Source organism: Nelumbo lutea, chromosome 3, assembly GCF_056320005.1.
Source record: "Nelumbo lutea isolate HS-2025 chromosome 3, American lotus-T2T, whole genome shotgun sequence".
Taxonomy (NCBI): Eukaryota; Viridiplantae; Streptophyta; class Magnoliopsida; order Proteales; family Nelumbonaceae; genus Nelumbo; species Nelumbo lutea.
The window spans coordinates 65063261-65068988 of NC_142686.1; the positions used below are offsets into that span (position 1 = coordinate 65063261).

General features: G+C 36.8%; 1 pseudogene; it reads right to left on the reverse strand.

Moving 5' to 3' along the window:
• Positions 1-213: 213 nt before the first annotated feature.
• On the reverse strand, positions 214-4654 carry LOC148865354 ((+)-cis,cis-nepetalactol synthase NEPS3 pseudogene; annotated as a pseudogene).
• Between the last annotated feature and the right edge of the window lie 1074 nt (positions 4655-5728).

Below are 5728 nucleotides of genomic sequence, written 5' to 3' on the forward strand. Positions count from 1 at the left end.
CTTATGTTTGTTACATTGGTTTCTGTAATGAGATTGAAATTATTATTTTTTATTAGGGTAAATTACAAAGACCCCCTTGTACTATGGGTCTGTGGCAAAGACCCCCTTCCTTAAAATCTGCTGTTGCAATAGTTTTTAATCCCCATATTACCCTTGTATCATCTTCCCCAACCTCACAATTCCCTCCTCTCAACTTTGCCATGGTCGACAGTGGCATCTTCCGGTCTGGATTCCTAGACACAACAAACTTTGGGAGAGATATCAATTAATTGACGTCGGTGTTGTCAACGCCGACGGGGACACGCAGCTCACTCTGATCCCGAGCTTACCAAGATACCGACTGGCCGACCGCACCATCCCCAGCACTGTGTGTTTCGACATGACGTAGTCGGTGTAGTTCTCGGCTCCGCTGGTAGCAACCACGCTCGCCATGCACACGATGCTCCCCTTGACGCCTGTATCCACTATGGATTGTGCGGCGTGCTTCACGTAAGCGGCCATTCCCCGGACGTTTACGATGAAGAGATGATCACAAGTAGTTAAATCAAGGCCCAGGATACCCTGGTGGTTGTTAAAGATATCAGCGTTGCTGAACATGATGTCCAGTTGACCGTAGCTTCGAACCGTCCGTTCCACCATGGACTTGATTTGATCTTCATCGGTGATGTCGCAGTGAATATAGATAGACCTGTTTGTGCCAATAGATGCGGCAACCCACTGTCCCAGTTCGTCTTGGACGTCGGCGATGACGACGACAAGGCAGATATGATCCACGAAGAGGCGTGCAGTGGCCTTCCCGATGCCGTTGCTTGGATTATCGCCGTTGCTGCTGTTCTTGTACCTAAAGCCATCGATGGGATTTTCTATAAATAAAAGAACACGCACAAGTACTTCATTTAGAGGGAATCGTTTGTTTTTCGTTTTTTGGGTTTGGACTTGGGACTGAAGGCACCAGAGTCGGTTAGACCCACAGTCGCGTCCTTTCATCTTTGTTGCTTGCCCGGCTGCCCCCCTCTCTCTGAGAGAAAGAATGGCGTGCAATGAGGAGGATTTTTGTAGTAATCGTCTCGTTTTGAAACCAGAGGAAGTAGGGCTGGTCGATCTCATCTACCTTCTATTGTCCTTTGGGCTCTGACATAGAGAATAGAAGATTTATGGAATACTCGGAAGAAACGAGGATAATAGAGTTCCGACGTCGGTGGCTCATTTTCATCTCTGTCCTTTTACAAAAAGTTCTACTCTCAATAGCTAAGCCCATGTCTTGGGTTGGCTCGCTGTTTGAGAAATGGCTTAACCTTTTGTCAAGCAACCGCGATTTGGTCATGCTTTTCCATTACCGTTAAGCTCTGCGTCATCTTTTGCTCGATGGTGAACAAGTTGGCCCTGTTAGCTTTAAAGCTCCCCGCAGTGTGTAGTTGTTGGTGATATGGTGCGCTGGAGGCGTATAGGCTTCTCCTGAAACTCGCATATCGTCTTTGCCCGATGCCAAGGGGTCCATTGCGCCCCAACAGAGCTTCCGGTTCGAGTTGTCATTCTCTCGCCATCCCCTTTGCCGGAGTGCACTCGACCAGTTGGTATCTTGGCAAGCACGGGATTAGAGTGAACTCTGTGTTCCCGTTAGTGTTGGCAACACCGACGTCAATTGACATCTCTCCCCAAGTTCGCCGTGTCTGGGAATCTAGAACGGAAGACACCACTGTCGATCATGGCAAAGTTGAGAGGAGGGACGAAAATCTCTTCCCCTTCTTTGTCGATGTCTCCTTCGCTGATTGGATTACTGCCGCTGCTACTATTCCTGTATCGTGAGGTCAGGGAACATAAAACAGTGTTTTTTTTAAAAGGGTAATATGGGGATTAAAAAATATTGCAACGGTAGATTTCAAGAAAAGCTAACTGAAGGGTTTTTTTGTCGCAAAACGAAGTACAGGCGGTCTTTGTCACAGACCCCATAGTACGGGGGAGTCTTTGTAATAATATTACAAAGACTTCTTTTACAGAAGCCACTCAGCTAGGCATTGCAAGCTTGTTGGTGAGTATAGCTTATCTTAGCTTTAATTAGTTAATGATGCATTCTCATAACTCTTTTGTTCTTAGTTGGAGTATTATATGGTGTTGAGTCTGAGTTTTATAGTTTTACTTTTAATTTTTTTGATTGGTCTAATTTGAGTTCATTTTTCAGTCCTAATAAAAGTCGGATAAAGAGTTGAGTAGTTGACTTTATAAATGAGAAACTTGCTTGCGAGTCTTGGGACATCAGCTATATCATTTTTGAGCTGCAATGCTTGCAAAGTGACAGAGTCTTGGCCTCTTGGGGCAGATATTTTGCATCAAAAGCTAATGACAACTGAGGGCCTAAATTAGAAAAACTTGTTTGCAAAATTTAAGTTACATAAATGAGAATGAAAGAATTAGAAAAACTTTACATTCATCAAATAGAGATAGCAATTACAAAATTACATAAAAATTAACAGAGTTGGATGGTAGTCAAGAGTAAACTACATACCTAGATTAATTCTTTGACATGTCAAACTCTGCACCATCTCAAAGCTAAAGAATGCATTTTCTAACAAAATAGAGGGTTAAACCTATTATTAAGTTGATGAGTACCATTCGCAAAGCTGAACGGTAATAATATTATCATTCATATTTCATAAACATATAAGCAATAAACTTGCACATCTATCAAAATTAAAATTAATTAATCAACCATGCAATTTGCATCATAAAAACCACAACTACAACCACAAGTCCATAACCATAAAGAAAATAAAAAACCACAAGGTTCACAACCAAAAATCTATAAGGACGACAACCATAAAAAAATAAGTTGACACTTCACAACCACAACACACAAGTTCCACAACCACTCAACCACGCAATCACCAATGTTGACAAGAGGATGCTCCTCGGTCAAGGATAACATTTTTGCAATAAAAAGACAAATGCAAATTAGAATTATTATAACAAAATAAATACGAATAAGAAAAAAAATTGTAAAACACAAACTTTACCTGATTTCATATTTTCAAGTTCATCTAAGCTCTTCTCTATATAAAAATAACCATGTGACATTCGCAACCAATTTTGTCCACAAATGATAGCTTCTACCATTCTCGGAGTTAGAGAACTACGAAATGAATTAAGCAAATGACCTTTGGTGCTAAAAGCCGAATCAAATGCAATTATAAACACAAACATAGCTAATAAATCCCAAGCCATCAAAGAAAACACTCGATATTTAGAGGAATTAGTTTTCCACCAAGCCAATATGTCAAATGATTTATTTTGTGGATCTTCACATTCCTCCCCTAAATATTTATCCAATTCTGTTTTGTCCTCTAAACCTCCTTAGCCAGCTTTTTGCTAATTAAAAAGTGAATTCATGAAATCAGCAACATCCTCCACATTCTCAACTTTCATATCATTTGGATCATAAGATTGATTACTTGAATGAATATTAGGAGATGACTAGGCTAAACTATAAAAATCATACATAGAAGCCAAAACTTGTTTCACCTTCTCTTTTAGCACTTTAGTAGTATCAACATCATATGACTCACTAATAACCCAATCCACATACTCCAATTTACATCGGGGGTCAAGAATAACTGCAATGAATAAAATGGTGTTGGTATTATTGGCATTTCCCCAATATTTGTTATACTTCCTCTTCATCTTGGAAGCCATGAAACTAATAGAGAAATCATCACTCTTACACTTACGAGAAAGAACAATTCTAATACCATAAATTTCTTTCATGTATTCATTTCCAGTTATATAAAGTGAGCCAGGCAATTTCAATGTAGTTTCATAAAAAAATCTTAAGAAAAGTTAGCAAGCCACGAGTACATTCCCAATCTCCATTGGTAGGCAAATCTTTGTTTTTAACATGAGTAAGATCCTCTATATACCTACTATCAAGACTCTCTAGCAAATCAAATGCCTTTTGAAATTTCAAAGCATATTCTAACATTAAGTAAGTAGAGTTCCACTTAGTTTCAACATCTAGGTAAACATGACCCTTATTATCTTTTCTTTCTCCACACAATCCTTAAATCTTTGCAACATTGCTGGTGAAGATCTTACATATTTCACAGCAAAACGAATCTTGAAAATAGAATCATCTACCTCTGTTAATCCTTCTTTGACAATTAAACTCAAAATATGTGCACCACATCTCATGTATAGAATTCACTTTTTAACACACTTCCCTTCCAATTATTAAGTATTTTCTTTAGATATCGAATCCCTACATCATTTGAACTTGCACTATCCACCGTTATAGTGAACACTTTTTCAATGCCCTAATCAAGTAAATATCTCTCAATGGCCTTATCAATTATCACTCTTGAATGACCAGAAATTAGACAAAAATTAAAATTTTTTTTTTGTGTTATTTTCACTCATCGTTAACGAAATGAGCAATGAGACACATGTAACTAAGGTTTTGAGATGATGTCCATGTGTTTGTAGTGAGGCAAACCCTTGATGATAATTTTTTAAAAAATTGTTTCAACATTTTGTTCTCCTCTACATAAAGGCTATAGCAATCTCTAGCTACTGTGTCGCGTGAAGGAACTATAAATCTTGGTTGCATCTTACCATAGAAGTCACGAAACCCCTTTCATTTCACTTGCTTAAAAGGTAATTCATCTATAATAGTCATGGTAGCAAATTCCTTTCTACATTCATCTTGATCAAACTTGTAAGGCATAAGTGATGGGGTGGTGTTCCCCTCTTTAGAACTTTGAAATGAAGCTTCCAAAGTCTTTTGCCGCTTGTGTATATTATTAAGGGGATACTGTTTATATCTAGGCAAGTGACTACTTAAGAAACTATTACCACTTGCAGATGGACAAGCTAGGTCTTTATCATAATAATTACACTTTGCCCTTTATTCACTTTTGTCCTTATAGTCAAGTTTAGTAAAATGATCCCTCACCCATGAATTTTTTCTAGAAGAAGTGGTGCAAACTTTTGAATCAATCTTTGAACTAGTTGGATTAGATAAATTACCAACATTACTCGAAGGTGCAGAAGATGGGTTTGCTTGTGGTTCTAACTAGAGGATTGGCACTTTAACTCCCTGTCATTGTATTGTTATCACCTGTACTTGACATATGATAAATAAAAAATACATGTTTAATTAGAAAAAAAAACATAATTTAAGCCTTTCGAAAAAAATAAACATGTGGCACATAAGAATTTAAGATATGCCAATTGCCACAAGCTTGAATCTTCTCTAACTAGAAAATGAGCAACTGAATTACATGCTTTAAGCCTCTTGAAAATCGAAATGTAATTAGTTTATTAAAACATAAAATTAGGAATCATCTCATCTCCAATTCTCCATGTTAAATCAAAATCATCTTTGTTATTTATGAAAACAAAAAATCCAAAAATAGACTACTATTTATTCCAAAAGAAGCATTCAATCATTCATTTATTCTATATCTTAACAATCCAAAAGAAATGAAAATATATATATATATATAAACATTCATTCTTTTAAATTTCCAATAGTCCAAAAAAAAACATTCATATGAAAAATATAACAAACATTCATTCATTCTAAAAATATAGATGGACAAGCTAGGTCTTTATCACAATAATTACACTTTGCCCTTATATATATATATATATATATATATATATATATATATAAACATTCATTCTTTTAAATTTCTAATAGTCCAAAAAAACATTCATTCAAGCTAATGCAAAATAT